Below are 24,133 nucleotides of genomic sequence, written 5' to 3'. Positions count from 1 at the left end.
ATGGCAAGAGTCAGTTCCTTGCCATTGAGCAGTACCCCAGCTGAACCTCAGTAGATTGCTCTGGAACATGCAGACATTAAAACTTCAGCAAAATGTTTGTGGGATTGTTTTAACATGGGCAAACAACATTTTTTTTTCTCATCTCATTCTTGGAAATGCTTGAAGCATTTTAGTTGGAACTTCCAAAAACAATTCAGACTCAGCCAGACGTCCAGCCTGAACAACTGAAGTTTGGCAAAGTTGTAAGCAACTGTTTCATACAATAGTAGATATTTTAATGAAAATTGTCAGGCAAACTTAGATAGACGTCTTGCTATAAGTTTGCTCTGTAATATTTATGCTCTTCTAAGTCCCAGCTTAACATCATTGCAAGTCAATTGGCATACATGGCTTTTAATATAGCTTCATATCTGCTCACATTTATACTTCAAATTTTTATCTCTTGCTGATTCAGAGATGATTAGCTACATTTTGCTAGCATTATGACAAAACAGAGACTAATAGAAATCCTTTAAATGCCTTTGTTAACAGAGTTTCAGATTATTTTCTAGGTCAGAGAAATCTTTGTAAGCCTCACAGAAGTATTTGGACGGAACATCCTGATTTTTCCATATTTCCCATGACTTTAAGGAAGGACTCACACAGAAAATTTAAGATAAAACAACTCAAGCAGTTGACTTAGATCAACTAATTCTCTTGCTAGAATTAAACAGATGAGGTTGAGAATGTATCTAGCTGTGTACATAAGACTGCTTATCAACAAAAGCATTCCCTTCCGTGTTCAAAAAAAAATAAAATAATAATTTTAAAATGCTAAAATAAAGACACAGCTTTTGTTAACACAGTTCATATTTTCAAATATTTTCATTTGTAAAGGCAACATCAGAAACAGTGTCTGTTCTCACATTCACTATCTTATTCTCAGTGGATTTCATGATTTCTTAGAGAGTACATGAGAAAAGGAGACGGTTTAGAGATTGGTGAGCTGACACAGACAGTACATTTTCAGATGCCCTTAGAAATGTCTGAATATTCCTTATAGCAATTTCAGCCAAGCTTACTAAGTTTTTTCCTTTATTTGATCTGCAAATGACCTATTTTGGCAGCACCCAGAACATATATATATTTAAAAAACAAAAAAAAACAAACAAACAAACAAGCAAAAAAACTGCAATTTATGTTTTCCTGCCTGCAATGCTCTATGACGGCATTTTTAAGATGAACCTATCTGACGCTCTGCCAGATTTTTCTGCAATGTCCTTGAGAATTCTGACCTATTAAAATACAATGAAGCTTTAATGCAAGCTGTTTAAGAAAGGCTTTATTTCCATAAAATAAATAAATAAATAAATGTTTTCATTTTAGGAGTTGCATAGATGCAACACTACTCTTCAGTTAGAGTCTCAAAGATTCCGATGGACTGAGCAAACTGCATGAAAAAATGCTACGGTTTTACCACCCTTGATAAGCCTGTGGAAAAAAAAGGATTGTACCAAAGAAGAGACTTAGAATAAACCAAAACTAAAACTCAACACTACATACTCTATATATTTCTTAGATTGTCACAGGCTTCATAATCTATTGTCACCACTGGATTCACAGTGGCTCAGGAAACCTAGGTTTTATTGCTTTGTTGATTGCACAATGACACAGTATTATTTATTTGTACTGGTAGATTTTTTTTTTTCAGTGATGGCTTGTGCTTTCTTCTTATATCTATGGAGAGAATTGGTGATATGAAGTTAATCTCCAAATTTTCTAATGTCGAGTCAGTTCCCATGGCCTAGAGAAAAGCCAGAGCACCTGCATGAGGATTCACACTGCAGGGGGGCTGGGAGCAGAATAGCCTGAGTAGATGCTGCAGCTGAAATGTTGGGTGATATCTTCTAGTAAACAACTCATCCCACCTAAAACTATGGTTCTGAGTACTCTGAAGGAGATTCGGGTTAAATTCAGTATGTAGTTTCAGAGAAAAGAAATGAAAATACGGTGTAAGAAACAGTTCCTTTTGCTATGTCTGATTTTTTTTTTCCCATGTTGAAGTCACAGGTAGCCAGAGGTACTATCAGAGTGAGGCTGAAAACTGGTAAGAAAATGTTTTCTGTCCTCTTCTTTCACTAGTCCCTATTCCCTTTCAAGGCCAAGTACTGTTTAAAGTTCTTACTATACAGAAAGAAACTGTTGTTCAAATTGTCCACATGATTCAAACCAGGTATTTGACGTGACTGAGTATTGAGTCGCATGGAGTAAGGAAAACTCTATGACATTGCATTTAACTTTGAGTCTCCCCAAGTGTCTGCTCTTGCTCCAGTAAATATTTAAGTATTTCATATAAAGTAGAAAAATTTTCTATGCAGAGAATGAAGCAGTCATCCCAGAATAACTCACATTTAAAGTATTTTCCTGGGAGGTGGAGGACTGTGATTTAATCCCTATCTCAAAGTAAGTATCCTAACCTTTTCCTTTGTGGGTTGCTTTGTGGTTTTTTTTTCATGGTTCCAAACTCCCACTTGTCTTCCTGTTCTTTAAATTTTGCTAGAAGAGCCCCATAAGAAAAACAGTATTTTGCTGTCTGGTAAAATATTTAAAGCAAACAAAAACTAATGTGCTTCATTGCAAATCCTGAAAAAATATAGCAAAGCATTTATTTATTTTTAGGTTCAACCATCAATCCAAATAGTACAAAGATATACATAGACTTAATCATAATTAATTTTTCTGGGAATCCTTTAAAGGACTAACTGAACAGTATCTCCCTCCCACCATTCTGTCTGTGCCTCTCTCTTACTTGCTGTCTGCTTCTCAAATCTATCTTCTACTTTCTTCTTCCCCTCTCTTACATCTCTGGAGGCTCAAGGGCAGAACTCTTGCAAATAATTTATTTTTTATTTTTGTCTAGGAGGAAAGGTGTTACATTTGTGAAAAGTTCATTTTGTGTGCATCACGGTACTACTGAGTGATTACTACCCAAAAACTTTTATGAACTCAGAAATCAAAGTTTGTTTTCTAGCAGATTATGCATTAAGATGGAGAAAATATGTTTTGTATTAACAATGGTAATGAATATAAAAAACTACTTCAATTATATATATATATGGCAACAACTAATGTATGGCAACAAATAGCAATTGACATATTGCATGTCTATGTATGCATTATTATTTTTATTCCCAGATCAAGAAGCATATTTTCTTAGAGCGTGGGAGGGGAGATGAAGCAAGGGAAAGATGAGAAGCTGTTGCTGCACCATCAGCAGTCGTGGTGCACTCCCCCAGAACATGGCCTGGCTGCAGCCATAATGCTCAACCAGGCTGGAGCTGCGCCTGCCCCGAGGCTGGGAAATCCTCTCACACTTTGACTACATGAACACCAGGGTGTTCTCCCTTGGCTAGAAAACTCCTGTCTCCTCTGGTATTTCATAAAAATAAAACTCTTAACTGCAGCCTTTTAAAGACTGACTGCATTGTAAAACACTGGCTACTTTATTCCTGTGTCCCCTTCTCACTGAACCCACTCAGGTTCTCTGGTCTTTGCACCTTGCTCCCTGAACCTATTTTTTAGTCTGTTACCATCTATCTATATGTGCCCCATTACAAATGAGTGGTATGACTAATTTCATAGTCACACAGTCGTGCTGTGATGCAGGTAAAGCCATGAGGAAGCCAGCATTTTCAGCCTAAGTAAGGGAGCCTTCAGATAGGGTTGATGTTGGGGTGAACTGAAATGTTATCTGTCAGCTGTAGCTGTCAGCAAAAATATTAAAGAAAGAGCAGCTGCATCATGCCACAAGCAGGGGAGTGGAGCAATCGTAGCTCCAAAATAGACCTTCGAGTCAGACAGAGTTTTCTTTTAATGAACCCCATTAATAGCCGTAGACTATTTATTTTCAAGCCTGCTTTGAGCCAGTTGATAATGCTCCTGCTTTTAAAATGTTCAAAACAAAAGCTTGAAATGCAAGTAAAGATCTATTTAGAATGGGACTTATTGCGAGGTATGTTACTACGCCTACACAACGCATTTTTTTCCTAGTAATTATTGTCAGCTTCTGTATCCCAAAATTTGCCCACACTGTTTTAGTACATAAGTGCTGATATGACAACAATATTGATACAATAATATAAAATCATAACCACATTTCTCATTTGGAAGAAAAGTCCTTATCTTATTGTAGCTTCTGTAGGATTTTTTCTTCCTTTTCAGAACATTTCATTAATAGATACGTATCTATCCTGAAAATATTTATTAAAAAATAACATCTCACAGTCTTTTTGGGTAATGATTAAAGAAAATAATAAGCTGCAGTCTCTTCGGGATCCTGAATTCCAAGATAAATGTAATAAAGCTTGTGGCGGGGTGTTATTGTTTACTGCTTGGAAAAACTTATGCAACGGCATAATACTGTTCTGATTTTTGAGCTGCTGCTAATGAAGTACAACCAGACAGGGTACATTGCCATGAGTCAGGAAATCTGGATGTTCCTGGACGGAGGCCAAGAGAGCTTAGACACATCAGAGATGTGATGTATATGTATCCTCTGGGGGAGATACACGGAGTTGTTTTCAAGCATCTCAAGCTGCCTGATTCAAGAAGCAACCAAATGACCACCCTGAAACGAAGTTACTGGCTGTCTGTTTCTCAGAGTCCCTTGTTTGAACACCAGGAAAACAGGAATGAAGTAGGCTTTCCAGGGGAGTTTAGAGATTAGATACTAGGCTCAGCCTTGGGACAATAGGTCCAAAACCCTGCGGGTTTTACTTTGTTCTTTCTCTATAAAAGGAAAAACAAAACAAAACAAAACAAACCACCCCCACAACCACCCCCCCAAAAAAAAAAAAAAAAAAAAAAAAAAAAGAAGAAAAAAAAAACATACACAAGAGACTAAAACAAAACCCACAAAATTCAGAAAACAAACAAACAAATGAAAAACTGATATGATGCAATTTACTGTAGACCTTTAAACAAACCTTCTGGACACATGGTGTGTTGAAGAGTGGTGATGGCTCTATAACAGCCTTGTAAGAGCATGGGTGCTGTTTTCATGCATGTGGGGAGGAGCTCCCCTCACCACAACAATAAAGCAGTTGCTGAAACGCTGCTCCATTTCTGAACAGCACTACGGTACATATATAGCTTCCTAGCATTTTTGCAGACCTTAAAATGTTGTTACCACCAGAAACATTGAGAGAAAATAACTGTTTTCCTAAAGATAGCTGGGGATCCTGTAAAGGGTGCTGCTGATTTCTTTTCTTTTCCACTCCCCACTCTTGCAGGTTAATACAACCAACCCAGGAAACTTTCATTTTTCACTCTTCCCCATTTCTTGGTAGCTGTGCTTTCTTCTATTCCCACAACCTTTCCCCACATCTTGTCCCAGGGGAGGACTAGAGCTGCCACTGCTGCTTGGGGCAGAGCAGGGCATACTATGCAGTTGAGCCCCTGTCCCTCCAGTCCTTCCAGGTATGTGGAGGTTTTTTGGACTTCCATGTTTTGCACCTTTTAGTTCTATCAGAGGAAGCTCTTACAATAAAGACCTGATCTTCCTTTTACAAAATCTATGGAAAGGCAATTTATTACCCAAGTCTTTCCCTCCATGGGAAGGCTCTCAAGTAAACTAATAAATAATGTCAGACCTCCTGCCTCTCTCTGGAGCAGCTTTGGGCCCTTTGTCACAGTTGCTGCTGCCATTACACCACGGCAGGGCACAGTGTGGCAGCCTTCTGCTGTGTTTTGGCAGCTGTGCCTGCAAACCTTGGCCTGCCTCATGTGTGCCATGGCAAATAGATGAGTGTTGGACTCCTTCCTGCTCCCAAACTCATTCCCCTGTCTAATGGTATTGCTGATTGTGCTTGTACAAAGTTTTGAGTCAAGCTTGCAAAGCCATGGGTTCAGGAGATTTTAAAGCAATACATCGTGGAACCTTTTTAGAGGCCTTCTGGTGTCAGATCTTGAGCTTGTAGCCTTCAACTCTTGAAGCTGTGAAGGATGTGGTGCTTGTTTTTGTTTGTTTGTTTTTCTTCTATTTTTTCTCTGTTTTTAATTAAAGCTGAATCTATAATGATGACCTAATTCCTAGAGTAAGTCCTTATTGAAAATGCCAGCTGCTGAGAGAGCCCTTTGAGCTGCTACCATTGCTTTGGCCAACTGGGCAGGCCTGGAGACCCAAACTGCTTGCTGGGCCTACAGGAGCCAGGCAGCAGCGCAGGCTGCTCCTGTTTTCCAGGAGCTCTCTCTTCCTCCAGCCAGTACAATCAGTCAGTGGGGCCTGTCCTTATCCCCATGGCTGCTCTGGGGATGCCCCACCACTAGCTGATTTGAGATAGCTACATGCCAAACAGTGTTTCCCCAAATATCCAACCCTTCCCTCAAAGGCACCAAAATTTTCCCACCGAATTGTTTTTTTTTTTTTCCCTCAGCACCCTCCCTCTTGTACCAGGCTGCTTGTTCTGAGCACTTTCTGCCCCCTCCTTTTGACACAAAAAAAGCAAACAGACCACCACCAATAACACTAGTACTCATGGGGACTTCTGTTACCTTTAGCTCCGTAGCAGTTCTTAGCAAAATAACATCCCCAGGAGCTGACAGCAGCTTCTCTGCCCGGTGGATTACTTGTGGTACAACTGAATCTGAGGGAATGGTTTTCTTTTTCTTGAAGCCTCTTAGTATTGACACTAGTTTGGCTCCTATTTTGGCATGCTTTTCTCCTCATAGCTTCCTGGTCACAACCCTGGTCCTTCTCTTTCCTTTTTCTGCTGCGTATAGCTAATTGCTTTCTACCCACAAATCAGGGCACAGCTATGCTTCTTCCCTCTGGAGAGCTCCTCTAAAAATACATATTATTGTCACTCAGATAAATTCAACTGCTATTCCTACTTCTCCCAGTAGAATCTGGTTTCCAAGGAAGGCTATTTAAATCTCCTTATTCAAAGCTGTTGACATGATGTTCAATACTGCAACATCTCAGGGTGTCAAAGTCACTGCTATATTTATCCTTGTAACATCCCAGGTGTTATTAAAAGTATAGAAGTAAATAGCTTGCTGGGAGTTGTACAAGGAGTCACTGACGTGAAAGCTAGCCATTTAACCAGCCTTCCTCTCCCAACGGTATGTACCTAACACCTGAAAAGGATAAGCAAAACTACCTGAAAGGGATAAACAACAAAATTAAAACATGACACAAATATTTCGGACATGAAACATGAATTTACCAGTGTTTCTCATTAATAAGTAATCAATCAGATGTCCTGTCACTCCTACAGTCTATTCCCTGCAGTGCGATTTAGTCTTTGTTTATATAACTAGTGCTGGAGGTATCTAAATTAACTCTCCTTGTGTGCAGTCATGTTTGCCACATGCTTAGGTACTTGCTACTGCCTTAGAGGAATTTTTTGAGCTGACAGCAGTGGCCTGCAGAATTGGTGTTCCTGCTCTGCTTATTTATTAAGAAGCTGCTACAAACTGTTGTGTTACGTTCAGGGTATTCACTGAACACTTTCGTAGATTATTCAGTTTATTCCTGATACATTCCTGTGTTTCCTTTGTACTACTGGAGCTAAGGATAAATGTACTACACTGTCCATAGCTAGCTTCACATATTTTTCTGGTACTTCAGTTCTCAGAGAACCATGGAGATATAGGTCATGTGGCTCATAGCAGGGACAAGAAACTGGTATTACTTTGGGGAATTTGTTTTTCCATAACCAGGCAACTTTCATGTTCACAGAGTGGGCCCTGAACATGTCCTTCTGGGCCCTCATGTACCAGAACAATCCCATGCTGCATTTCCATTTACAAATAGACCAATTCTGTCTCAAAGCTATTAATATTGTAGCCCCTCCATCTTTCTCATAAAAGCTGTTCCAAAATCACATAATCATAGAATCATAGGATCATAGGATGGCTTGGGTTGGAAGGGACTTATGGACCAACTAACTCCAACTCCCCTGCCACAGGCAGGGATGCCACCCACTAGATCAGGTTGGCCGAGGCCCCATCGAGCATGGCTTTGAGCACCTCCAGGGATGGGACATCCACATCTTCTCTGTGCCAGTGCCTCACTACCCCTTGAGTGAAGAATTTCTTCCCAGTGCATAATCTAAACCTATCTTCTTTAAGACAAAATAATGTTGCGGTTAAGAAAGTAGGAAAGTTCTCTGAAAGTAGGAAAATCAATTTAGTTAATTTTTTCTCCAACTCATAAACTACTTTTAAAACTACTGGCCATATGGATTTAGGGCAGGGTAATTAAAGATGCTATTATCTGGTTAACACGTGATTTAGATGCCCTAAGCTTTAAAAGATTATGCTTGCTGGCCTTGTGCTGAAACACTTCTTGTCTGTCCTAGTTCACTCTGGTGTCTTTCAGAGCATGGTCCCATCTTCCTACATCACAGTAGCTTTCTCACTAGCTTAACCCCTATGGTTGTATTTGGGCAGCCTGTATTTAAGAAGCTCCAAGGGTAATATGTATGACCTCTGTGTGTGCGTGTGATATTAGCTCAAGTTCTTCTCTGTAGCAAGTGCTGAGTTTGCTCTAGTCAAACACAGTGGGATCCAAGACCTCTGCACAACACTGGCAGTGAGAATTCCTTTGGCTTTTTTCACTCATCTCTACTGATGATGGCAAAATTCTAGTTCCAGCATCCAGTTTTAGGAATATTACTTGCTGATCCCTCTAAAGAGAAACAGAATACCTGTTTCTAGGTATGAGAAAGGCACCATAAGTGTGAGAAATCCTGTATGGTAAGACTGCTTGTCCCATCCCCTTGAGTTCCACAAGACCACTGCTTTGCCTTTGCTTTATGCTACAGTAATCACCACCAGGTAGAGATGCTTCCACAACTTCTAGACCAAAAAGAGCCTAAGTTTGTCCCAGGTTAACCAGAAGTCCACCTAGGAATCTTGTTTGCCATAAGTGTATTGCTCTATGCTCCTGATTAGGATACCATTGGAAAGAGCTTTTCAGTAAGAAAAGTGAACTCAGCAGCTGGGAGCAGTCTCCAGGGTTTCCTTCCTCAAAATCTCTGTTTTCCTTCCTTATTGCTTATTCTTTACTATCTCTATGCCAGCCTTTCAGTTTACTGGACTAGCTGAAAACATAACGATGAAGTATACTTAACATTTTTTCAGAATTCATTTGCAGAAAGATGTCATCTTAATGGCATAATTCTAAATGTTCAGCTTTGAAACAGAATGTGTCCTGGAGAAGGAGCAGTGTGTACATTTTATTAGCTGATATAAACTAGTGCAGCAAATTACAAATGAAATTTTTGGTTCTTATTATGCTTATTTAAGGATATACCACAGCAAACATAACAAAACAAAACAAAACAAAACAAACAACAACAACAACAAAACAGATATTTCATCTTCTGCAATTCTGAAAGCGTCAACCAAAGGACCATGATTTATGTTATTTTCAACCGTCTCTCCAGTCATCTTGTATTACAGCACATGGATACGAATACAGTCATTATGATCACCAGCAAAATATTACTCAGCTAGCCATGTTCAAAACTTTGTGAACCTAACCGGATGTGAGACCTGAAAGTACTTAAGATAACTGAAAATAATCAAAGCCCTGAGCAACCTGATCAAACTCTACAGCTTAGCCCTGCTTTGAGTGAGACTGGATGGCTTCTGGCAGTTCCTTATACTGAAATTCTGGTCCTGGAATCCTGTAAGTGGCAGCTTCCATTCAGAGGACATTCAGCTGTGACTCCATCTTTTACTGTTTGCAATGTGATATCTCTTGTCACTTGGATTCCATTTTTTTGGATTCTGCCACTCAAAGCAACAGTGGTTCCCACTGCCAGCTGCCTCATACCAACATGGTTTCCCTGGCACTCAGAAGGTCTGGTGCCATGTGTGTCGCTCCGTGCAGAAGGGACATCTTGTTCTGTGCTGTTTGACATGCTTGAGGGCATCCAGCATGGTCATGGTTCCCTTCCTTCTGCCTACTGCCCAAAGTCAAAAATCAGAATGTTAATTTTTTTCTTTTTTTTTTTTAATCAGATTGAGGAATTGAAATCCTTACCTACTGAAATACGATTCAGGTTTCTTTTATTATGTAAGTCCTTGTGGAATAATAAAAGTGGGAAATTTGAGATATAACAGAAGACCTCCTGTAAACTTTACCCTAAAATTTAGATCCAAAATGGTTTGTGATTAAATATGTGGGACAAGTATATGCCTAATTTTTTTTATTATTTTTGTCAGCTCAACACTGAACCAATCGTGGTTAGCCACGTGTGTCTTGCCACCCTTTCATGTATGTTCTTGCTTACGGTTTTTAAATGAGTATTTTTTCCAAGAATCTGAATTATATATTTTAAAAGTAAGAATGTACTTTGAGTCATATAACCGGATAGTATGAGGTTTTATAAATATCCTATCTACTATTTTCACAAATTTGAACTTGAGGATAAATCGTGTATGTTTTCTTTAGTGTATATTTGTTGTCACAGTAACTGTAATTTTCCCAATAAATGGAAATTGCATCGTTTCCTTAAGCATTCAGGTTATTGCACTGAAATAGCATCATGAACTCACCACCACTTCTCCCTTCCTGTTGTCTGGCTAGATCTCATTTAGTTACAGGAACAGGCACTAAAACAGGTTAGTTTAGATATGTGTGCATTAGAAAGCTTGAAGCAAGCCTGCTTAGCCCCATTACATCCTATGACTCATGCATGTGTGGGAAAGACCTTATTTTCACAGAGATCTCTTAGATAAACAAGGCAAGTTGGCAGCAGTTCGATTACACTGATGTTAAGAGTCTCCTGCTTTCCGTTGCATTCATTTGGTTTATATTTTCTGAAAAATGCAAGCAGTCTGATAAACTCTAATGAAAATTCTTTTACCAAGGACACATGACATTTCATTTTCCTTTACTTTTTTTTTTTTTTTTTTTAAAGAAGCAGCCTTAAAACCAGTTCCTAAAAGTTCCCTGTTATTACAGTAATTCTACTTTTTCTCAATTTTTAAAAGTTTGTTAGCAAAGCTGTAGCTCTTGCTACCCACAGCCATAATGCACTAGTTAGATAACTCTCTGCACCTCCCCAACCTATAAGCCCCTCTGGACTTCAGATAGAAAGCGGATTTAGCTTCCAAAAATATTACTTTTGCACATGCAGTGGAACAAATTTTTGAACAACATAAATCACAAAACATTATACACTTTGACACCATTTCCCCAAAAAGGAAAAACAAAAAAAGCAATCCTTACTGTATTAAAGAGCTGTTAAAGTATATAAATCAAACTCAAAACATTTTTTTGCTAATCCAGTGAGATGTTTGCTTTTTTTCTGAAATCCCATTGCTTTCTATCTGGATGAGTCTGTTCACATAATAAATGATCAAGGTTTTAATTGCAGTTTTATCATCTCTGAAATGAAACTTATTTGGACATCGTACAGCAATCTTTTAGATTCACACACCCCTTTGGTTGTGTCAGCTAACGGCAACTAGACGGGTTGCCCATTTAAGGGAAAAAGTACAGGCTCCAGCCCATTTCCCTGTACTTCGCATGTGTTTGTCCCACTCCTTCAGCAATGCATTCTGTAATGCCAAAAAACATTTCTGCTCTCACAAAAGGCATGCACACGTGCACACACGTATGCACTTTTATGATTAAGCTTCAGCTCTTGTAGAGCTGTAAAATTAAGGAAGTGGATGTTGGAATTCTTTTTTTTAAAATTATTTATTTTATTTATATTATACCACATACAGCGATTTTCTGTTAACTGGGAAGGAAGAAAAAAAGTGGAAATACTACTTCATTACCTCAATAACACCACCCTCTAAACAGTCCTGGATATATCATGTATTTTAACAGCTGTGTATCTTTAGAAGAATAATTCCAAAATGACACATAATTGTGCTTTTAGGATATATGCCTTTAATGGTAGGAATTGTTTCATTCTCTGTAATTGCAAAGTGTGTAAACCATTTTAGAGGCAATCACAATCTATGTAATTTTACATATCACCTTTGTATTTAGCATTTGCATGCTTTACTTGGAGAAAAGATTCATAGTTCAGCCAAAGCAGAATGAGAGTGATAGGGCAAAGCCATCTTGGATTAAAAAAAAAGAACACTATGTAATTCATTAGAGCCATGAATTTCACAAATACATTAGGCATCGTACAACCTGCAACATTAGAGACTCTCATAGCCTCTCGTCAACAGGAAACAGGTACAATTGTTCCTGTCCTTTGGATGCCAGTACCTCAAAGAATAATTAAAGGACTGTGCTATAAATGCCTTTTTTTTTTTTTTTTCCTAGTAACACTAACTTTGTACAAATACTAGCTACTAAGTGAGAAAAAGAGAAGTTAAGAAATATTAATTATTAGATCCAGTATCAAGAATAACTTTCATGCCCTAGATAATTCTGACTTCTCTTGTCTGTTTTACATGACAAGTGACCTCTGAAATTTTCTGGCATTATGTATAAAATCAGGAAACAACCTTCAGCAGGAAACACTGACAGAAGAGAGAAAAAGCTAAAAAGACAGCCATCAGAATGAAAAGTACAAGCACTTGTGCTTCTTACAAAGAAACATTTAAACTTTTCTATGTAGTAGATAACATTATCTTGTCACATGCACATTTTTATTCTTCTCAATTTCAGTTCTTATCTCAGGTTTTAAATACTAAATATTTTTGTTGAAATAGGAAGTATCAGTAGATGGAGTTCTTTCTAGTTTGTCTTGTTTCATCTGGCTTCTTCAAACACATTATAACTGTTCCTCCAAATGGCATTTCAGATATGCAGTAGGGCAAAATCCCTCCCCCAGATTCAGATTATGTATTACAACAGTATGGCAAACTGCAACGGTAGCTCCTTGAGAAAGGAAGGGAAGAAACAGGAAATGAGAGAAAAAGTAAGATGTCTCTTGAGAAAAAAAATATGGACAGGAATATAGATGATGTCTTTTGGCAAATGCTCTTGAGGGGACTGGAAATTTGTCTATTAATTATTGGACACTAGAACCTGGTCTTATTAAACTTTAAGGAAAACTTACTTTGAATTCAGTGGCATACACTTGGCCTCTGCTTCAGTGCAACTGTGACACACATTTTTGTGCCAACAGAATTCCTATCAGCAGGAGTTTTACTGATACACCTATATCAGTAAAAAGATTTCGGTATGGAAATGACTACACTGGCAAAGTTGTGATCCAGAGGACCAAAACAGGAGATGTTAGAAAAAGTAGAGATTTTCTGACATACTTGTGCTTATTTTCAAACTGCCACCAGGAAACACAACTTCAGGAGTCCTACATCAGTCAGCCTAGCTTGGTTTGTAGAGAAGTTTAGTCTTTATGTGACAGTAGCACCAGGTGCTACACTGAGAGGCACAATAGAGAATTTATTCACTAGATCAGTCTCAAGCTTACTGAAACCTGTGGCAAAGAGAATGGACCAGTTAACACCACAGTTGTGATTAATTGTCCACCAAATACAAGTGGGAGGAGTAAGGGTAAATCACAGCAGATATAGGCAGGGGCAGAACCATGACGAGCCTTGAAGATGAACTTCAAGTCTTGTGTTAAATCTGGTGTTAAAAAGAACCAGACGTTCTATAAAGAGATTGAAAGATGGGGGTGATGACAAGATACTCAGTTAAGATTATGACTTTAACTGTGACTAGATTGGCTAAAAGAGGTCGTAAATTATAATATTGCTATAATGAAGGTGGAAGAATGAGCCACAGGCAGAGTCTGGAAGTGGATTCAGATTAGGAGGGATACACAGTCTTTAGCACCATGAACAGTATCATTCATTTTCCACGGCTATGGGAATATAAACAAAATCAAAATAATATAGAAGAGGGGAAATAAATGAGCGTGCTTGTCTTCCAAGAAAATCTCTACAAAGGAGAATATTGCCAAAACCTAAATTACTTTTTGATTTGATATAAAATTGAGCTTGGTTTCACTGTAATCATTAGTAGAATTGGCTATTCTTCAAAAATGAAACCATCTGTTGAATAGCCACATTGCATATTCCACAGATCTGATTGGAAAATCTCAGAGCCTCTTTGTGGACACCTGTTGAGAAGAGTAATTTTAGCCTCCTTCTCCATTTTGAAATGGAGAGGAAGACAGATGTATGTAAAACCACAACTCCATGTGTTAGAATTCACTATCAGACTGTTCCAAAGTTTCTTCATTTGATAAAATTTTGAGCCTAATAAATTTCCCCTTTGCATTTAAAAACTTTGCTAAACATAAATTCCACAAGAAAACTAAAATTTTTAAATTGTATATTATGCTGAGCAACAACTGAAACCAAAAAGCAGACAGTAACTAACATATTTCCCATATTTTGTCATTCACATGTATTCAAAGGGTCAAGTTTGACATTTCTCCACAGTTTTTCTTATTTGCCAATGAATTCAATGAAAATAAGAAACAGTAACTTTCACTCTTATGTCAAGATGACAAAAACTGTATAAGTAATCTTCGTCTCAGCTTTATTTCTTATTGTACAGCTTTCTTATGAAAAAATAACTTTCTCAGGATGTGTCTACATTAAAAAGTAATAGCAAAGTTTCCTTTTGAGATTTAGACTTGGGATACCATAGTGCTGTAGTAATTCCACAGTAATCATTATCACATTAAATCATGGCCACCAAAAACATTCCTATTTAGTGCTTAAGTAGGATGCCACTTGCTATGAAATAAAAAGCAAACTATATCACTTTTGCTTTTAAGAATTTTTCTCCATCCTAATACTTCATTTATCTTATTGTTTCATAGGCAGTTATTTTCTCAGCCACCCGGTCAAAGTTGCTTCAGAGCATTTTGTTTCATCCAATCTGCAAGCATATCATCGCTAAGATGTGGTATTGATGTAATTTACATAGCATGCAGCAGTGAACCTAGAATGATTTAGCTAAAGCAAGACCTTCTCAGCTTCCTGAGGCAGTCCCTGAGGCCGCAGACTGAGTGTCAAACAGTGTAGACAGTCAACATAGACCCAATCAGTCCCTTCCTTAGGACAAATATTTTTCATCTGAGACAATTCTACATAAATCTGCAGACAAGGTTTTTGCACGTGTTAAATGCATTTTTTAAATTGTTGCTTTCATAACTAAATTCATATTACAGATGAATTCATAATCAGTGCATCTTTTAAAAATTAATGGATACCAAATTTATTTTGTTTGAAGAAAATGGGTTTAAAAGACCTAGGGAAACTCATTCTTCAATTGACCAAAGAGCTTTTGTTAGTTTAGACAAAGCAAATCATACTGAGCAATTACTGTCATAAATTATATGACCATTACAAAACCATAGGTTATTCAAACAGATACACAGGCTTCTGTTGTGGTATCACAGTAGAAGATCTGAGAACTTATTTCTCATCAATTTTGCTGAAAGGAACAAACACTTAAAAAAAAAAAAAAAATGACCCAGCTCAAGCACGCTTGGATATAACAAACATAAGGTCAGTTTTTAGGAAAGTCGCATTATGCAGATTATGCAGCTAATCAATCAATCAGATTAATATTCTTTCGGTATAAATAAGTACAAGAGGAAGAACCAAGAGCTGTTGGAGTAGTACGAAAGGTACCAGGTGTGCCCGCGCACTGAAAGTTATTAAGGACACAAAAAGTACAAATATGCTAGGTCACAAACTATGCAGTGAATTCAGTTACTGAACGGCTATCTTACTTATCATACAGGCTGTCACTGTTTTTTAATAGCTGCTAAACTATCGCTGGTAAGGGGTGATATGTATTCTATTCTTAAATCTTGGTTTGTCCTCTGTCAGCATGTGAGCAGATATAAGCAAGATACATGTCAAAATCCACACACATTTTTCTTTTTTTTTAATAATAATACTAGCTACTTGATTGTGCTTGTTCTAAGAACTGAAAAAGTTATTTGAGCAATGTTTCTCTGTGATGAAAGCATTAAACTAAACATCCAAGACATTTATCTCAGCTTTTATCTACTGAAGTTTGCAAATCATGCAGAAGATTGTTCATAGAAGGGAGCAGACAATAATCAGTAGCAAAGAATCTCACTTGTAAAAAGAATTCATTAGAGTGGTTAGCTCAGTCTTACCTGTCAGCAAGAACTTAGGAATAGATCCTTTACACTGCCAGATCGCAGTAGCTTGTCCCACGGTACTACCACAGCAGTAGCCTGATCCAGCCCAGGAGAACACAAAGAGACAAACTTTTCCCACTTTTCAAGGTCTACCAGCAGCTGAAGGAATGAAGGAAATAGGGTAGAGAACAGAGGACTGAGTTGCTTCTCGCAGAAATCCCAGGCAGGAGAAGTAGGAGGTATACTCTGTCTGTGTCTCACCCAGACTTTTGTTTAAAAGTTTTTTCAACTGTTGCTAGGTGGTGTTAGGCTTTGGCAGTTTAGTTCTCAGATTGTATTTCCCCTCTTCTGGTCTCTTCACACAGTGTTACAGCAATGACTTTGTTGAGCTCAGCTCGCTTGTGCTATATTTAACCAGTGTTCTCAGCAAGTCAAGCCTGTCAACAGCTGAGAAGTTTGGAGCAGGCTTTGCTGAGTTCCTCAGCTGCTGAATTATCAGTGGATGTAGCACTGCACAGCCCAGCTACTACATTCACTGAAAGATTGCGAGGAAACCGTCAAATCCTTTTAAGGGCTTCCAGTGACTTCACAGGAGTAATTACTATTTAAAGCACTAAGAACAAGATGTGTATTTAGGCATATATTTTAGACCGCTAGAGAAAGAATACTTGTGTTCACAGCAGATGAGTTCAATTATTTATACAGTGAGGATTTTCCTAGGACATGTAGGAAGTTTATAATTTGAAAGGTATGCACTTCACTTGAAGAAAAATTACACGTGGGGAGAACTTCTTGCAGCATAATTTTTACAGAGTTTAAATTTGTTAAGATGACACAGGGAAATTAATGAAAGGTTTAGGCTGGAAAGTTTTCAGCGTGATGTTTATTCCAAATACAACCTTTTTCCCCAGGACCAAGAGCTTCACTACTCTGTCTCTAACTCTCATTGAAGAAGAAAAGGAAAGCCACACAAACCTTGATTTGCTTGATATGAAGCAGGCAAGAAGGAGTATTAGGAACACATCACTTGATACGTTGCATATGTTTTTGTGTATCCACACTTGCTTCTGAATCTATTTGATGCTAATTCCAAGCCATGTCTCCAAATCAACCAACCAGGAGTACCATTGGGCAGCTTTTCAGCCCACAAACCACCACATATCAAAGTTCTCCAAAGACTTCGCAGTCTCAGACTCTGGAGTGAAGTTCTACCAATTCATGGCAGAACAGCCCCTGGAAATGTCTCTGGCAAAGAATATTTCTTACCCTAACAACTCTGTTCAGACCCGAGCTGTGCTTCAGAGTGAAATGCAAAATGGGCCTCTTGGAAAGCTTTACCCCAGTGACAATTTGCAATATTCACCTACGGTTAGATGAAGAGGCAGGAAAGAAAGAAGAAAGGAAAGAAAAAGGTAGAAAAACATTTAAAAAATTACGCATCCATTTTTGTACCTGGAGACATGTCATCCGTTCAGAGAAAAAGCAGGAGATTCACGCAAATCATAATACCCTTTGGTGATGCTGGGTCACTGCACAGATAGTAGGGGGGAAGCAGAGAGGTATCGTGCTCTTTGTGCTGATTTCAACATGTAACTGGGTATAACTATATGAGATGCCAAGGGGTGAGCACAAGCCCTCATGGGATGGAGCTGTAGTATTAGCTGTACCTTGGTGCTCTAAACCCATCTCCATAATGAGACAGGCTTACATTCTGCTTGAGCTGTGATATTTTCTAAACAAGGAAGGAACAGTGAAGGAAGACTCCCATTCCCAATGAGCTTATAAAGAGAACATGTAGTAAATACAAGGTATTATGTCAAGTAACTGATATTTAGACGTTGATGGTAGATTTATAAATGTCCCAAATGCTTCCATTGTATCAAATATATTTTATTTTGGAGACCAAGTAATAAACACTAATTTCATGTTGTCCATTTAAATATTTAACTTGGACAGAGTATCTAGAATGTACAAAAATATAAACACTCTATTTTATAGAAACAGCTATTTGGAAGTTTATTGTAGGAACAGATAATATATTGGCACAAAGCATGGTGTTACATACTTCCACTTTGAACTGAAGTGAGTTGAGTATATCCACATTCTAAAAAGACCATGTGATTTTGTTCTCTGGTACAAAATTGAGGTATTCCAAGCAGATGAGTAACTTTTTGACTATTCTGGCCTTAACTTCTTGCTCAAAGGTCAATATTAATAGTACTTTATCCATTCATCTACAACAAATTAGGCAAAGAAAACAATTAACTAAGCTCATAAATCTCAGAGAAACTGAGTGATTCTCAACATTTCTCTCCCATTAGTTAGTGGCGTATTCACTGAGTGGAAAACAATGCAACTTCTTAGGAGGCAATCTCTGCTGCCAGCCCTTGTGGGTGGGTTTCAACAGTGGCCTGCTGATGCAAGTCTGCTCATTCTTCTACACTTGCAATCATACTCCCCAGCTGTGCCCCATAAATATTTCTCCTATAAAACAGTGGGAATTTCAGAAGAAAAAAAATGGCGAAAATGGAAATCAAAGAAAATACAAGCACTTACAGCATAGATAACAGTGCAATTCTTGAAAGTGTAAAACTTCTAACTTTGTGTGGTATAAAAATGGTTTACATTGTTATGTGTATGTATGTATTTTTCTTACTGCTTTGAGAGAAACTATAATTATAAAACATAGGCTGGGAAGGCTGGAGAATAGTAAGATAAGAAACTGAACCACAGAAGAGACTTTTTAGTTTGACATCCTACATGAGGTCTTAGCATCAACTTACACCATCATCCTACAACTAAGTCTAGAAAGTGTGATATCTCCTAATTAAGCAGCCAGGATACTGGAGTCCAACGTAAATACTCCCAAAGCTGAAGCTCTCAGCATTGTTTCCAACAAAATATCAAAGGCCAGAGCCACACAAGACAAAGGGGACCAAATGTAGCCCTAGAGAGTTCAGGACATGTTGCCATCTTTGGATATCATGTTAGTCACAGATGTAGAAAAGGGATTGCCAATGTTCACACTGTCCTATTTCTCTGTACCAACTTCACTAGAAAACAGAAGAAAATATGAAACAGAAAATATGTCCTGAGCTGCTCCAGAGAAACCTGTGGTTTGAGGCAGAAATTACCAGCAGTTGTTGACAAGATCAAAACAGATGTCTTCTTCTGAGTGTACGGGTCCCACCTGACTTGAAAATATCTGTAAATAACCTCATTCTGGAAAATATACATTACTATATATATTTATATATTTATATATGCTATATATATAATGTATATAGCATTACTATATAATTTTTATTTCAACTGTCCATCACTGCAGTGAATAACTTCATCTCATTCTCTAAAGCCGTGGGGGAATCCAGAGTCAGTGCCTTATACCTTTTCTCTTCTCAAATATTGTACATCATAATTAACTGGCCCAATGTACCAGAAACAAATTATCCAAGTGGGTTTAGGGTTTCTTCAGAAATGTATGTTCAGAGAAGCTCTACTACGGGTAAAATTTTGTGAGAGCAACTACAGTCAGTTATTCATTACTTTGCTCCTCATTGAAGTGTACTGAAGAGTATAGAAGGCTCTTCATTGAAGGGTAAGGAGTCATTAGTATTTTAATTTCTAAAAAAAATATTTTTTTATTTGCTTGAAGGATCTTCTGACACCCTGGTTTTATAAGACTTTTGTTCACTTCCATAAGAGCAGTATTATTTTAGATTGCGCTGCTACTTTTACCTTTGTTTCAGCTTCACAGTGTAACTGGCAGGGAGGGTGGTTGATCATATTTTGATTAACCTGATCTTGGCTGCATCCCCTCAGATTTATATTTTGAGAAGGCAAGGTATTTTTTTCTGCTTTTCCAGATACTATTGTCACCTCATAAAACTGATATTGCTTTTTAGATATTAGATCTTCTATATCCTCAGCTCAAGCACCTGCTTTTTTAGAACCAAAGAATAAAACATTTCTGCCACCTAGTTCATAGATTTCATTTAGTTGTCTGTTTTATAATCTTGCCAAACTAATTAAACTAATAAAACTTTGTGATATCCCACAATTCAAATATTTTCCCAGATACATAAATTATTTTCCTAGGTGTAATTTAAAAGTGAATTGTGTAATTAACACTGCTATTTTTATTTCCCTTAAACCTTTTTACTCCCTGTTTTTTTTTTGTTTGTTTGTTTGTTTGTTTGACATCTGCATTAATCTTAATTTTATTTGTTGTAAACACATCACATATATCTAAAAAATCAGTGACATAAGATCCTTGCCACAGCTACAAATTTCCAGGAACTCTTACTGGAGTTTTATAATCTTTCCTGTAACAGTTTTTCATGCTTTATCAGTGAGATAAAAATAGGGTGTCTTTCATTTTGTTTCTTCATATGATGTCTTGATCTATATTTTTTTCTTCAGAAATAATTTCTTTTAAAAATATTTTAATTAAAGAAACATGTTAAAATGCTTGGGCATTTCAGTTGTTTTAAATTTGATATTTTTGCATTTTGCCAACAAAAATATCAGCATTTCATAAGTCTTCTCATTATGAAATAGGCATAATTCTGAGATCACTACAGTCAGACAGACAACCACACCAAAAATGTCAGATGGCCCATCAGACTTAGAGGGGCTCAACACTGTTTATGACAAATGACAGGAAAAATAGTGATAAGATTTGTATCAGAATTGGACACTTGAGTCTGAAGCTCCAAAACCTGGCACTTGCTAACAGCTGGGTCAAATGGAGACAGCCTGAAGCCTAAATCTGGAGGAAAGTGCCAAGTCAGGTCTCTGGAAATAGAGCAAATCATCTTATTTGCTCCACTGCCACACCCCAGGAGTGGTATGTAACTTGCTCAAAGACTGATAAAAATGAGCTGAGCATGGATTAATTGCTTTTAAGGCCAGAATAAGCTACTTTGATAATCTAATATTGCCTCCGACACAGGAAAGGCAGGGGAATTTTCCTCAAGCAAAGAAGCAACTTGCAGTGAATTAAAGCACATCCTTCAGAAAGATTATATAAAGCAAATATGGACAATCTGCCAACTCAACATAGAATCATGGAATCACAGAATGGCTTGGACTGGAAGGGACCTTAAAGATCATCTAATTCCAACCCTCTGCCATGGGCAGGAACACCTTCCACTAGACCAGGTTGCTCAAAGCCCCATCCAGCCTAGCCTTGAACATATGCAGGGATGGGGCACCCAGAACATCTAATTACTCTTACTATTTCAAGCAAACCAAAACTTTGCAATTTATTTCCAGTTTGCTATTAGCTGACGTTAGCTCCCAGCCCATTCAATGGCTAGTCAGTAGCCTTCAGCTTCTCTCAATTTCTGGAATCCTAAAAAATTTCCTGTGGAGATTAAAACACCTGCAGAAAAAGTTCAAGTATACAGGAGCTAACCTTGCGTATCCTGATTTTTCTGTGACCCCCTTGGAAACAGTGCACAGATGTCCTTGAATCACAGAATGAAATTCTAAACCATTTCTTCCTATGCAGGTTATTAAAAATCAAGTTGGTTCTGAGCCTTCTCTCTTATAGACTAAATTCCGTGAAGTTTTCACTGTCCCTTAGCAGATATTTGCATATTATGATAGGACACACTCAAATTGCATACAGTTGTTAAAAAATAATCAAGCAATTAAACAAGCACCCTACCTGGGTAAGCCTGTGACATAAGATTATCAATCAGATAAATATGGATAAATTCAGATAAATTTAGATAAAAATAGAATACTATTTTGAGGATTAAATATTTCCTTGAAAAGATACCTAGAATATGTTTCATGAATAATCCCACTGAATAACAGTAGTCCTGTATTTTCTCAAGATTTGTCTGTGTGTTGTTCATCTCTGAAGGGAATCCAACAGATTTGTTACCAATTACTGTAATGTAATCTAAATATCACCTTCCATTTACTACTAGTCTGAAGCAAATTTATGTGAAAAAACACTTGGAAAGAAACACGAAGGTATCGACTGCCAGTGGTAATTGTCGGTAGCACACGTGAAAAATCTTATAAACATTTGCTTTTAATGAAACAAACACAAACTTCACTTACACTTTTAATGGAAGATGACCAAGTAAAACATCCTTATCCTGCAGTTCAGCTTAACTGTGTTCAACCCCCTTAGCACCTCAAGCTTTTCAAAAATCTAACAAGCTGTGAACCAGAAAACCGTAGCTTTGTTACTGTCAGATCAACAGCTGATCAGATCAACCACTGAAGGGCCTGGCCATTTGTCTTTAAGAAGGCTTCAATTCTGCTGCACTGCCTTCGTTAGTTCAAGCAGCTTGTAGGAAAACTCGTTATCAAACAGATGTAATTCCCTCATTGCAATTGTGTAGCAGTACAGATATCATCACAACTTGGTAAGATCCCTCTGCAGTAGATGCAGTTTTTACCAGAACTCTCCCCTCTCTATGAATGCATTATCTTCAAATGAAATGCAGCAGTATGGGGTGATACATAGCAGTCTTTGTAAACTATGAATATTTAACAAGAAATACGTAGCCCAGAAGTATTTATTTAATTAAAAAAATAATAATAATCTGATACGCATTATTAAAGCCGCAGCACCCAAGGACTCGATCGCCAAGAACAGCACCTCTGTCCTTGCAAACAGTGCCATGCTCTCCTGGCTGCTCATAGGAGGGAAGTTCTGCTTTTGACATCTCCAAGAACACAGTGCCACCTATCTGCACGTTAGGGGTAATTCAGGGGAGACGGTGGGAGAGGACCAGGAAGGGGCTGTTTTCCTTGCAGCCATTTCAGCAGCAACCGTTGTTCCCTGGCTGTGTTTCCTGCGGGCTGAGGGAAGCTGCTTCCACTGCACATCCCCAGGCTGTAGTTGCATTTTCCACACCACACTGCTTTCTCTCACCAGCTCAGTTCCACGTACACCTGTTAGGTCAAGTGCTGACTGGTCATACCTAGTTTACTTAAGGCATTTTAAGCTAAGCCTCTTATATCATTAATACTCCCACAGATTTTGTTCACAGAAGCCCAAGACTGTTACTACATTATCTGTGGATCTGTAGAGCTTCAATTGCTGAGGAGAAAGGAGTGGCTCAAACACATGTAAGCAGCCCATGAGATTCAAAATTTGTACCCACCTGGACCTCTGTAGCAAGGAAAGGGTCGGCTGACAGGAGCAGCCTTTCCTAATTTTGCCCCAGGGATGAGCCACCAATGCACTCCAGACGTAAATTACAGTCCAACTACCTTTTTCATGAAGAACTGTCTCCAGTGCAGTTACCAAAGCGGCCACATACACCTCTCAAAGATAGTCATTTGCAAAACTAAATTGCACGCACTAAGGAAAATAAGAGGGAAGGGATAAAGTATTTAGCGTCAGGCACAAATCCATGCTTGAAGAATATCTCTGCAAGGGGGTGGAAGCAAGGCTTTGAAATCCAAGATTATATTCTCCACAAAGTATCAAAGACCTGATGCTTGAAATATAAAGAAGAGGAAGATACATGCAAGCCAGCTTACTTCTATCAAACTGCTCAGCAAACAACAGGCCTTGTTCTTGAGGTATCACTGTACATTTGCCATAAATTACACTTTGTGGTTTTACTTTCAGAGTGCGGGGAAGAGGAGTCTTCTGAAGCACTCCTTTCTATTTCCTATTATTTAAGAATTTGGTAAACAATAATGAGGAAGGCTCAGTTAAATTGCTGTTCCACTCATTTGCATGCAGACACAGTTTGCCAGTGATACTCGAAAATGAAATAGTCTTTCTGAATGCCTTGTTTTTAAGCAGCAGTGTTGAGGACAGTTCTTTATGAGCACAGTTCACTTGGGTGCATTAGAAAAGAATTGTTTTGCCTTTTTTATTGACCACGGGAAGAGAGCAAGAGAATTTAGATAGCAGAATTTTAACAGGAAGATCACAATAGGAATTTTATTTAAAAAAAAAAAAAAGCCACCAAGATGATGAAACTCTTTGAGGAGAGGCTGAGAGAGCCCGCACTGTTCAGCCTGGATAAGAGGAGACTCAGGGAGGATGTCACCAACTGAAGGGAGGGTGCAGAGAGGATGGAGCC

General features: G+C 38.1%; 1 protein-coding gene across 5 annotated transcripts in view; it reads right to left on the bottom strand.

Annotated features, from left to right (window-relative positions):
• FILIP1 (filamin A interacting protein 1) overlaps nt 1-16,407 on the bottom strand; it is a 103,298-nt gene extending 86,891 nt beyond the window's left edge. For 4 of the 5 annotated variants that reach the window (XM_084284247.1, XM_084284250.1, XM_084284251.1 and 1 more), the window contains exon 1: nt 16,080-16,401. The gene's annotated coding sequence lies outside the window, so the exon portion shown is untranslated. Of the gene's footprint in view, nt 1-16,079 lie in introns of all 5 variants that reach the window. The other variant, XM_084284248.1, reaches the window with a different exon arrangement.
• Between the last annotated feature and the right edge of the window lie 7,726 nt (nt 16,408-24,133).

Source organism: Netta rufina (assembly GCF_964035555.1).
Source record: "Netta rufina genome assembly, chromosome: 3".
Classification (NCBI taxonomy): domain Eukaryota; kingdom Metazoa; phylum Chordata; class Aves; order Anseriformes; family Anatidae; genus Netta; species Netta rufina.
Note: the sequence above shows the minus strand (reverse complement) of the source record. Positions and strands in the feature narration are given on the sequence as shown.